The sequence below is a fragment of the Lissotriton helveticus genome, chromosome 5_1 (assembly GCF_964261635.1).
Source record: "Lissotriton helveticus chromosome 5_1, aLisHel1.1, whole genome shotgun sequence".
NCBI classification, from domain to species: Eukaryota; Metazoa; Chordata; class Amphibia; order Caudata; family Salamandridae; genus Lissotriton; species Lissotriton helveticus.
This window is the reverse complement of record NC_136065.1, coordinates 559,676,169-559,689,123: the sequence shown is the minus strand read 5'-3', so window position 1 is coordinate 559,689,123 and position 12,955 is coordinate 559,676,169.

The window sequence follows — 12,955 nt, the reverse complement described above, 5'->3', positions numbered from 1 at the left end:
TACAATCCACTCCGGCTCTCCGTCAGACCCATTCCCGCACCACGTCTTCAACAAAGCACCCCACCTGCACAACATCATCAATCTCTCCCTTGAGACCGCTACCTTCCCAGAGAGCTGGAAACACACCGAGATCAACGCCCTACTCAAAAAACCTAAGGCAGACCCAAGAGACCTCAAGAACTTCCAATCCCATCTCTCTGCTCCCCTTCCCGGCCAAGGTCATCGAGAAAATCATCAACAGACTGCTAACCCGATACCTCGAACAAAACAGAATCCAGGACCCTTTCCAGTCAGGGTTCCACAGCAACCACAGCACCGAGACTGCCCTCATCGCCGCCACCGACATCAGGACCCTGCTGGACAACGGTGAGACCGCAGCACTCATCCTCCTAGACCTCTCCGCCGCCTTCAACACCGTCTGCCAACGCACTCTACGCGCACGCCTCCACGCCTCAGGGATCCGAGACAAGGCTCTGGAATGGACCACCTCCTTCCTCTCTGGCAGAACCCAGAACCCAAAGCGTCCACCTCCCCCCATTCCGTTCCAAAGCGTCCAAGATCATCTGCAGCATACCCCAAGGATCCTCCCTCAGCCCGACACTGTTCAACATTTACATGGCCCCACTCGCACACGTCGCCCGACAGCACAACCTCAACATAATCTCCTACGCCGATGACACTCAACTGATCCTCTCCCTCACCAAGCACCCCATCACCGCCAAAGCCAACCTCCATGAAGGAATGAAGGCCGTCGCCGACTGTATGAAGATCAGCTGTCTGACGCTGAACTCGGACAAGACGGAGGTCCTCTTCCTCGGCTCCAACCCTTCAGCCTGCGACAACACCTAGTGGCCGACAGCACTGGGGCAGCCCCGACACCCACCGACCATGCACGCAACCTGGGAATCATCCTCCACTCAACGCTCTCAATGACCAAGCTAGTCAACGCTGTCTCCTCCTCCTGCTTCAACACCCTCCGCATACTCCGCAAGATCTACAGAAGGATCCTGATAGATACAAGAAAGACAGTCACCCAGGCCCTCGTCCGCAGCAGACTGGACTACGGAAACGCCCTCTACGCGGGAGCCCCGAGCAAGCTTATCAAACGACTCCAACGCATCCAAAACGCCTCGGCACGACTGATCCTCGACGTACCATGACACAGCCACATCACCCCCCACTTGAGAAACCTGCACTGGCTCCCCGTCAACAAGAGGATATCCTTCAAGCTCCTCATCCACGCACACAAAGCACTCCACAAGACCGGCCCAGCCTCCCTCAACAGACAGCTCTCCTTCTACATCCCCACCGGCTAGCTATGCTACGCCGACCTCTCACTCGCCACCGTCCTGCGCATCTGAAGAACAACCACCGGCAGGAGATCCTTCTCCCGTCTCGCTGCCAAGACATGGAACACCCTCCCACTAAGACTATGACAGACCCAAGACCTGCTGACCTTCAGGAGGATACTCAGAACCTGGCCTTTCGATCAATGGCGCCCCTCCCCAGCGCCTTGCGATCCTCGCAGGTAGGTAGTGGGCTTTACAAATGATTGATTGATTGACTATAGAAAGTGGGATTTGCTTCCAGAAAGCCACACAACCTCATAGGATTGACACACATATTAGTGACTCTCCCTCTTAAATGTCTACATCAGGGTGACAAAATTTGAAACCAACATTTTTAATGTATCCTGTGCCAACCTCAGATGAGCATCTGCAGGCACACAGTGGTGCCAGGGAATATCCTTTTTCAAGAGTAACATGCACAACTTGCTTCAGTTTACCTTTAGGCCAGAAAAACTGGCAAAGTTATCAAATATAGCAATTGTTGGGGACAGGCTGCTTATAGGGTCTCTTAGATGTGGAAGGTAAATGAAAAACACAACATTGCCCATTATGAGAAAAATGCATCTGTGCAGATCTAATCGTGTATCCTGTGACCTCCTGACTTGTGCCCCTCTCCTCAACACCAAGAGTATCTGTACAGGTCACCTAAGAATTGTGGCACACGATACGATAGAGTGTATGAGAAATCACTGATACTGATGTATGGTCGACAGCTGAGAGTTGCATAGTGGGCCTGCATAGGTGCCCTGAAGGCCAGAAAGTCCACTATAGATTTGCGGACATGGCTATTTTAATAGCAAAACACGCCATCACCATGAGAAGGAAATCTGCCTTCCCCCTACACCACTTTCATGGTATGCAGAAATGGCTTGATGGGGTAGCGCAGAAAGTGCGCTTATTAGACAGGAAGAATTTCGTGGCCTACGTAAAATTCCCATCTCCATGGAATGGGATCAGATGATGGAAGCTTTGAAAACTATAGATCCATTGGCTATCCCAATATCTCAGGCCGACTCTACACCTTCCACACCCACATTAGTTAACTTAACCGAATCCTTCTAATACCATATAATTTGCATTACCTTATCTCCTAGGAGCACGTACAAGTATACTACTACTAACACTGTATTAAGTAAGAGACTCTCACCCTCCGTTATAATCACATAGACATAGGATGCCAGTGAACTGGGGGGAGGGGTAATTCTAGTTTAAGTTGCAATAGTTTATAATTACATGTGTAAAAATGAGCTTTGTAATATGAGACTGTTTATTCACAGCTGCAATTCTAATTCACTATACTTGATGCACTACTGCATTGTAAAATGATAATATGTATATAAGCCTATGCACAGACCTGCAAGTTGTATGTACTCTTTTTTGTTTCTGCGTAGCAGTGAATTCCATATACTAGTAGAATTGAACAAACTCAATAAAAATTTGCCTTAGATCACTGTACAAGGATACAGTTATGCATTTTACTTATTGTTCTGTCTTGAGAAGTTGGAACTGTTTCCAATTGCTGGAAGCCTTTTTTGAGTTATGTTGCTTACCTGTCAAGCCATAAAACTCTATTTTTGTACAGCCTCAATTTACAGGAAACCAAATTAACTCTGACTGTAGCCATTTGCTATAAATACTGGCTGTTTTTCAGTCTCAGTAGGAGTCTGGTGGCTGAATGCGATTGACTCAGTTAACATGCTACTTCGGTGTTGCCTAAGTAAACGTGTATTCTGTTATTACTTGAAGAGCTGCGGAGAGGCTGTTTTTCTTTGACATAGATATAGCAGCACATCGTCTGCTTAGTGGGATATAATATGTGACATTCCATGCACCATCAATAGTCTAGCTGTTTTTTCCAGTGCACTCTGGTTGCCAGTGGCTCCATGGCAAGTGCAAATAGAAATGAAGACAGCGGGTATCCCTGTTGGAGACATGGCTGTACTTGACATTCACTGAATGTGAATCTCCCTGTATGGACTCTGGCAGGTGGTTCATTTTACAGTATTTTTATTCACCATTATGTACAGGCCAAAGTTAATCTATTTACTATTATTTTAACCACAATTTTGTAGTGCGTATGACAGGTTAATAAAAAGTCATTGCGCACTTAGGAGTGGGCAAATCACCCCTCCCCTGCCCTGCTCCAAGTGCAGAGCGGCCCCGCCCACACGCCCGCAGGCAAAGCAGCACAAACATAGAATGATAATAAATTAAAGTTATTATCATTTTATATTTCTGCTTCTCGTACTGTTTGAAAGCAGTGGGACAACGCTCCCCCGCCATAGCGGAGGACCCGCCACTGCTAAATCCTTAGAGGTACAACAAGTTCAATACAGGCCTTATGCTTTGCTCCCTCTTATGCAACACTCCACCACCAGCATCTGTGTCATGTTTGTACACGTTCATGGAGAATCTGCATTTTACTGGTGTTGTCGCAAATGGAGCTCGCCAGAGAGTTTGGTGCCAGTGCTCTCTCTATGTATTTCATATTCTCATTCTTATCTTGGTCCAGGTAAGGTGCTAACCACTGCTGCTAGGGGATAATATTCAAAGTTTGGGACTCCAAGTCTATCCTCAGCAAGTAGTAGCATACGTTTTGGCAAGTTTGCCCTTTTTCTCCCACTGTTCCATGTTAATACAAGCATTGTAGTTCGCAGTGTTTGAAAGAGGCTAGAGGAAGGGATTAATTCTCAATTCTCAATTTGCGAAATAAACACTGGAACCTAATCATTTTAACAATGTGATACGCCCCACCAGGTTGGTCGCTCCCCCTCCGCACAGCACTGCCTGTGTGTCTCTGCCCCAGCAGCCGCTGCTGAGGAAGTTCGAGGCCCTCCACCACCCGCAGGCTACCACCTGCGTCTTATCCCTGGTGGCCAGTGGTAGACCGTAGGTTTGTTCATCTTCCGCTTTATTGTTTTATTGTATTGCCTGTATTTCACTGTTTTGTCTGTGACTGCTGTTGTTCTGTCTGTTCCTGCTGCCTGATCGTGGTCTGTGCCCGTTTTCCTCCCTCTGTTCCCCTCGCTGTCCCCGTGTCTCTCAGCCCGGTTTTTCCTTCTGTACCCTTCGCTGCCCCGTGTCTCTGACCGGTTTTTCCTTCTGTACGCCTCGTTGCCCCAGTATCTCTCAGCCCGGTTTTCCCTTCTGTTCCCCTTGCTGCCCCCGTGTCTCTCAGCCCGGTTTACCCTTCTGTTCCCCTCGCTGCCCCGTGCATCTCTGCCTGTTTTTGCCTTCTGTTTCTCAGCTGCCCCTGTATTCTTGTGCCCTTTTTGCCTTCTGTGCCACTCGTTTTTTCCCTGTATTTCTGTGCTCTCTTGCCTTCTGTGACACTCTTTTTTCCTGAATTTCTGTGCCCTTTTTGCCTTCTGTGCCACTAATTTTCCCTGTATTTCTGTGCCCTATTGCCTTCTGTGACACTCGTTTTCCCTCGTTTTTTGTGCCCTTTTGCCTTCTGTTCCCTTCATCGCCTCTCAGCGCCCCCGCCGCTGCATTCTCTGTGGCCCGCCCCCCTGACTGCCCATTTGCTGCCCCCGCCTCCCGCCTCCCGGCTGCTCCTCCCTCCCACCTCCCCATATATGCCGTCCGCTGCACGGCCGCGCCTCTGGCGGGCTGAAGGTGCGCCTAAGGCAAGCCCGTCTGTGCCCGTCTGCGCCTGGACCGCGCCCAGCGCCAGAACCCCTGGCCCCTGCACCTACCACGACGACCGCCGCCACTACGACACCAGCATTCTGCACGCTCTCAACTCCGGACGGACCCACACCTGCTTAAAGGTCGCCCCGAAACACACACACGGTCCCTTCACCTGCCGGAGCTGCAGCTACACCAGCCTCAGAGCCTCCGAACCACCAGCCAAGAAAGATCCCAACCACCTCCGATGCATACTACTGAACGCACGCAAACACACCGTCGAGCTCTGGGATCTGCTCAACACAACATCCCCGGACGTCGCCTTCCTCACAGAGACCTGGTTGAACAACTCCTCCACACTCGACATTGCCATAGCCATCCCAGATGGCTACAAGATCACCCGCAGAAACCGCACCAACGGAGTCGGAGAAGGAATCATCATGGTCCACAAGAACAGCATCAGGGTCTTGACTCGCACCGACGACGCGCTCAGCACTGCCAAACACATGCACCTCCAGATCCACACAGACTCTAACTCCATCCTCAGAGGCACCCTCGTCTACCGACCCCCCGCTCCCCGTCCAGCGACTCCATCACCGACTTCATCAGCACGCACGCCCTGACCTCCACCGACTACATCCTCCTCGGAGACCTGAACTTTACCCTTGAGAACAACAACGACAACAACTCCACAACCCTGATCGATAACCTCGCCAACCTCGGACTGATTCAACTCGTCATAACGCCCAGCCACACCGCCGGCCACACGCTCGACCCCGTCTTCTCCTCAAGCCTGCACGTCTCCGCCAGCCACACCACCGTACTCCTCTGGACCGACCACCGCTGCAGCCACTTCGCCTTCCAGAAACCCACCACACACCACCGCACTCAACAGATCCCCTGCTGCTGCTGGAGCAAAATCACGAAGACCAACTACATGCAAACCTCTCTCTCAGCCCACCCACTGAACCCTCCAACACTGACAACGATGCCCACAGCCCTGAGGCTGACGCTGGATCGAGGACTGCGCCAACACCCTCGCCCCGCTGAAGAAACCCCCCCACAAAGACACCAGCAAAAGGACCAGCTGGTTCACCCTAGAACTCCTTGCCTCCAAGCAAGCCTGACGGAAACTAGAGAAAGAATGGCACAGTGAACAAACTCGGGGCAGCCACGCCACACACAAGGACGCCATCCGCAACCACCACCACCTCATCAGGGCGGCCAAGAGGACCTCCTTCAAAGACCACCTCGACAACAACGCACACAATAGCAAGGAGCTTTTCAACATCGTGAAGGAACTCTCCAACCCCAGCTCCAACACCAACGACATCCGGTTGTCGCAAGCCCTGTGCGACTCCCTCGCCACCTTCTTCCACCACAAGATAGCAGACTTCCACGACAGCTTCAACACCCAGACGGCCTCAACAGACAAGTACACAACAGACCCTCCACACACCATCAACCACGACCCCCTGCTAGCCTGGGTCAGCGTAAGCGTCGATGACACCATCAAGACCATGAGTACAATCCACTCCGGCTCTCCGTCAGACCCATTCCCGCACCACGTCTTCAACAAAGCACCCCACCTGCACAACAGCATCAATCTCTCCCTCTAGACCGCGACCTTCCCAGAGAGCTGAAAACACGCAGAGGTCAACGACCTACCCAAAAAACCTAAGGCAGACCCAAGAGACCTCAAGAACTTCCGGCCCATCTCTCTGCTCCCCTTCCCGGCTAAGGTCATCAAGAAAATCATCAACAGACTGCTAACCCGATACCTCGAACAAAACAGAATCCTGGACCCATTCCAGTCAGGGTTCCACAGCAACCACAGCACCGAGACTGCCCTCATCGCCGCCACCGACGACATCAGGACCCTGCTGGACAACGGTGAGACCGCAGCACTCATCCTCCTAGACCTCTCCGCCGCCTTCAACACCGTCTGCCAACACACTCTACGCGCACGCCTCCACGCCACAGGGATCCGAGACAAGGCTCTGGAATGGACCACCTCCTTGCTCTCTGGCAGAACCCAGAACCCAAAGCGTCCACCTCCCCCCATTCCGTTGCAAAAGCGTCCAAGATCATTGGCAGCGTACCCCAAGGATCCTCCCTCAGCCCGACACTGTTCAACATTTACATGGCCCCGCTCGCACACGTCGTCTGACAGCACAACCTCAACATAATCTCCTACGCCGACGACACTCATCTGATCCTCTCCCTCACCAAGCACCCCATCACCGCCAAAGCCAACCTCCACGAAGGAATGAAGGCGGTCGCCGACTGTATGAAGATCAGCTGTCTGAAGCTGAACTCGGACAAGACGGAGGTCCTCTTCCTCGGCTCCAACCCTTCAGCCTGCGACAACTCCTGCTGGCCGACAGCACTGGGGCTGCCCCGACACCCACCGACCATGCACGCAACCTGGGAATCATCCTCCACTCAACGCTCTCAATGACCAAGCTAGTCAACGCTGTCTCCTCCTCCTGCTTCAACACCCTCCGCATACTCCGCAAGATCTACAGATGGATCCTGACAGATACAAGAAAGACAGTCACCCAGGCCCTCATCAGCAGCAGACTCAACTACGGAAACGCCCTCTACGCGGGAGCCACGAGCAAGCTTATCAAACGACTCCAACGCATCCAAAACGCCTCGGCACGACTGATCCTCGATGTACCATGACACAGCCACATCACCCCCCCACTTGAGAAACCTGCACTGGCTCCCCGTCAACAAGAGGATATCCTTCAAGCTCCTCATCCACGCACACAAAGCACTCCACACGACCGGCCCAGTCTACCTCAACAGACGGCTCTCCTTCTACATCTCCAACCGCCAGCTACGCTCCGCCGACCTCTCACTCGTCACCGTCTCGCGCATATAAAGAACAACCACCGGCAGGAGATCCGTCTCCCACCTCGCTGCCAAGACATGGAACACCCTCCCACTGAACCTATGACAGATCCAAGACCTGCTGACCATCAGGAGGATACTCAAAACCTGGCCTTTCGATCAGTGGCGCCCCTCCCCAGCGCCTTGAGACACTCACGGTTAGGTAGTGCGCTTTACAAATGATTGATTGATTGATTATAGAAAGTGGGATTTACTTCCAGAAAGCCACACAACCTCATAGGATGAACACACATATTAGTGGCTTTCCCTCCTAAATGTCTACATCAGGGTGACAAAATTTGAAACCAAAATTTTTAAAGTATCCTGTGCCAACCTCAGAGGAGCATCTGCTGGCACACAGTGGTGCCAGGGAATATCCTTTTTCAAGAGTAACATGCACAACTTGCTCCAGTTTACTTTTAGGCCAGAAAAACTGGCAAAGTTATCAAATATAGCAATTGTTGGGGACAGGCTGCTTATAGGGTCTCTTAGATGTGGAAGGTAAATGAAAAACACAACAGTGTTTATAATGAGAAAAATGCATCTGTGCAGATCTAATCTTATATCCTGTGACCTCCTGACTTGTGTCGCTCTCCTCAACACCAAGAGTATCTGTACAGGTCACCTAAGAATTGTGGCACACGATACGATAGAGTGTATGAGAAATCACTGATACTGATGTATGGTCGACAGCTGAGAGTTGCATATTGGGCCTGCATAGGTGCCCTAAAGGCCAGAAAGTCCACTATAGATTTGCGGACATGGCTATTTTAATAGCAAAACACGCCATCACCATGAGAAGGAAATCTGCCTTTCCCCTACACCACTTTCATGGCATGCAGAAAAGGCTCGATGGGGTACCGCAGAAAGTGCGATTATTAGACAGGAAGAATTTCGTGGCCTACGTAAAATTCCCATCTCCATGGAATGGGATCAGATGACGGAAGCTTTGAAAACTATAGATCCATTAGCTATCCCAATATCTCAGGCCGACACTACACCTCCCACACCCACATTAGTTAATTTAACCGAATCCATCTAATACCATATAATTTGCATTATCTTATCTCCTAGGAGCACGTACAAGTATACTACTACTAGCACTGTATTAAGTAAGAGACTCTCACCCTCCGTTATAATCACAGAGACATAGGATGCCAGTGAACTGGGGGGAGGGGGTAATTCTAGTTTAAGTTGCAATAGTTTAAAATTACATGTGTAAAAAGGAGCTTTGTAATATGAGACTGTTTATTCACAGCTGCAATTCTAATTCACTATACTTGATGCACTACTGCATTGTAAAATGATAATATGTATATAAGCCTATGCACAGAACTGCAAGTTGTATGTACTCTTTTTTGTTTCTGCGTAGCAGTGAATTCCATATACTAGTAGAATTGAACAAACTCAATAAAAATTATGTTTAAAAATAAATCTGTACAGGTCACCTTCTCCTTTGCTTACTTTAGAAAATGCAAGCGAGGGCTTTTTTTGCTTTGATACATGTGATTTCCCTACACATTGCTTGCTTTACATTACTGTACAAGGATACAGTTATGCATTTTACTTATTGTTGTGTCTTGAGAAGTTGGAACTGTTTCCAATTGCAGGAAGCCTTTTTTGAATTATGTTGCTTACCTGTCAAGCCATAAAACTCTATTTTTGTACAGGCCTCAATTTACAGGAAACCAAATTAATTCTGACTGTACCCATTTGCAATAAATACTGGCTGTTTTTCAGTCTCAGTAGGAGTCTGGTGGCTGAATGCGATCGACTCAGTTAACATGCTACTTCGGTTTTCCCTAAATAAACGTGTATTCTGTTATTACTTGAAGAGCTGCGGAGAGACTGTTTTTCTTTGACATAGATATAGCAGCACATCGTCTGCTTAGTGGGATATAAGATGTGACATTCCAAGCACCATCAAACGGTCTAGCTGTTTTTTCCAGCACCCTCCGGTTGCCAGTGGCTCCATGGCAAGTGCAAATAGAAATGGAGACAGCTGGATATATGGCTGTACTTTCCATTCACTGAATATGAATCTCCCTGTGTGGACTCTGGCAGGTGGCTCATTTTACAGTATTTTTATTCACCATTATGTACAGGGCAAAGTTAATCTATTTACTATTATTTTAACCACAATTTTGTAGTCCAAATTCAGCATTGATAGAGGGTGATACGATACCCTGTCTAAGGGGTCATGATTGGATTTAGGGATCACCGCCACTGTGGCCTCTCTTGCTTTAAGACCCAGTTGCCTCTTTCAAGTGAACAATTATATAACTCTAGCAGGTGAGGAGAAAGTGGCTTTTCAAGCTTGCAATGATATCAAGTGGGAGTCCACCCAGGCCTGGGATCTTCTTTCTAGACACCAACCCTTTTGCAACAGAGATCTGTTCCTCTGTGATCAGGTAATCTAGTTCTTCCCTGTTTCCCAGGGACAGCAGAGGCAGGAGGGCCCCAGCTGAAAGAGATAGAAGGTCCGCAGGGTATGCTGGGATGGAGCTAATGTACGAGAAGTAATAATAGCAAAGATCATGTTAATATCATCTGGTGAACGTCACATTTAACCATCTCTGCCAGTTAGTGCCTTTAGTGTTTGTGCACTAGACTTCGCTCGAAACATTCAAGTCAGTGGATGACCTGATTTCTCGCTCTACATGCACCCTATCTATATAGTCACAAAGTTTAAAAAAATATTTTGGCCTCAACACCGCTGTGCCACCACCAGTTTTGCGGTGTTCCCATGGTGGCCCGACGGCCGTGGTCATAATAGGGCAGTCAGAAGACCATCACCGCTGTGAATCCCACGAGTCTGGCGGTCCATGGACCGCAAAACACGTAATAAGCCCTTAAGACAGCTTCAGTTGGAGAGGTTTAAAGTGTGCATGTCAGGCTGGCCATCTAGACTGGAGTGAGCACAACTCCTCTTCTGTGGCCAGTCAGCAGCAGTTGCTCCACCCCAGCCTCAAACATGGATAGGGCTGGAAGCAATGAAAAATAAAATGGCAATAAATACCATTTTATTTTTCACCTTTACTGCGCTGCTTGCAGCAGTGGGCGATGCTCCTTTGCCTAATTTAGGGGCAGTTGCTGCCAACAAGCAACAAGTTCTCCCAAACTAAAAAGGTTAGGGACATATTTATAAAAAAGTAACGGAGCACAGGTAGTCACCTTGCTGCACTGCATTACAGGGAAAGGGCAGGAATGTGCCGTATTTATCCCAATACGACGCATTCCTGTCCTTTCCCAGGGTTAGTGCACAATGTGCTGCCTAGCGCCAATGCAGGCTCCCTTACACCATGGTGCAAGAGCGCCTCTGTTGCATGCAGGTTGTTTTTGTGCAGGAAGGGACACCTTCCAGAGCAAACACAATCCCCTGAGGCATTTTCCTCTCTCTATGTGTGCTGCAGAATCAGCACACATAGAGAGAGGAAGTAACAAGGAGAAATATTAATAGTTCTCCTCATTACGCCTCCCCTGTGAAGGCATATTATTTTGACGGATTCCCAGGTCTACCAGTAATGGTAAATCTGGGAATACATCAAAATACATAGGAGTTGCATAGGAACTCCCATGCAACGCCCATGGAATGCCTCCCTGGGGCAGAGTAACGCTACACAGCGTTTTGCGCTGCGTTACGTTACGTCTGATTTATCAAGCAACTTGAGATGACCTTGAGTGGATGGATAAAACGCATTTTGGGTTTGCGTCATGCAAGTACCACATTGCGTGGTGTATACGCGATGCAAACCCCTTCATAAATATACTCCTTAGTGTGGGGTGGGGCCACTGGACGAGGGTAATGGACTGCATTATTTTCAGGTATTTGAAAATGTAAGGCCAGTCATTGTAGGGCCTTGGTGAGATAGTCTGGACTTTGTTGACCCTCTAGTCCAGTTCCTCCCCACAGCAATGTAGAGCATAAAGGTCAACGATACCCAAGCACAAGCACAAACCTACCATCTGCAAACTAGGCTTTGGATGGGCAGCGAGAGCAAGCCATTTAGTAGCCCAGGCCCAACAGCAGACCACACATGGAAGATTAAAGGAATCAGGAAGAGCAGGATAGGTGAAAACTGCAAAATAGCAGAAAATACTGCAGAAATTCTAGCAATGTGTAATGACATAATGCATCTAAAATTTCAGGAAACGAAATTTTGAAACTACCTGTAACATGAAGCCCTTGTACGATGTGCCTATCTAGATACAACGGAAAGTATAGAAATTATATCACAAATTTAAATATACGAATATTATGGACGTGGATATTTGTGCTGAAGGATGTTGCAATTTGTTTTATTCTACTGTGATGTACAGTTTTCCTTTGCTTGGCTTTAAGTGGTTGTTAAGTTTTGAGCTACTTTTCCTAATTATGTGGCTCTGATGGCATTCTCTGAGTTTGTGAATGTTGTAGGTTTAATCTATCTCCTTCACACACTTTGGCATACATTTAATATTACAATTAGCAAAATTTTGTGACCATCATTCTGGGTGATCTGCAGTGATGCCAAGGAATGCATGTGCACGGAGACTGCAACTTTATGACATACTGTGAGAAATGTGCACTACCTTCAGACTACTCTATATAGCTCTCACTCATGCCCCGTTGTGAACACTAACCAGTGGCGTAACGAATGTTGGGTGCTTCCTGCATTGCATTTAAGGAATTGCAATTCGTGATTCCTTAAATGCATTTGCAAAAAAGGGAATCGCAAATTTTGCGATACCCTATTTTGCAAGGGCCTTTTTTGGATGATACATCCCAAAAGGCTTTTTCCCATTTGCAAACGCAAATCGGCCAGTTTGCGAATGGGAAAAAGGCTTCATACATATGACCCCAGAATTCTTGCCCCTCCCTACTTTACGGAGTTGAGATATGGAAACTCCAGAGTGTTTATGAATTAGGGTTAAACAGTACACGTGGAGGGGGACAGATTTTGTTACAGAAAGGGGGCATACAGGGTTCTGACGCTCAGGGCATATTGGAATGCTGTGCCACAGACACAAAAGGGACACAAAGGCCATGCACAATCCCTTTGAGCTTCTGAATCATGTAGTGCTTGAGTCAGATGGAG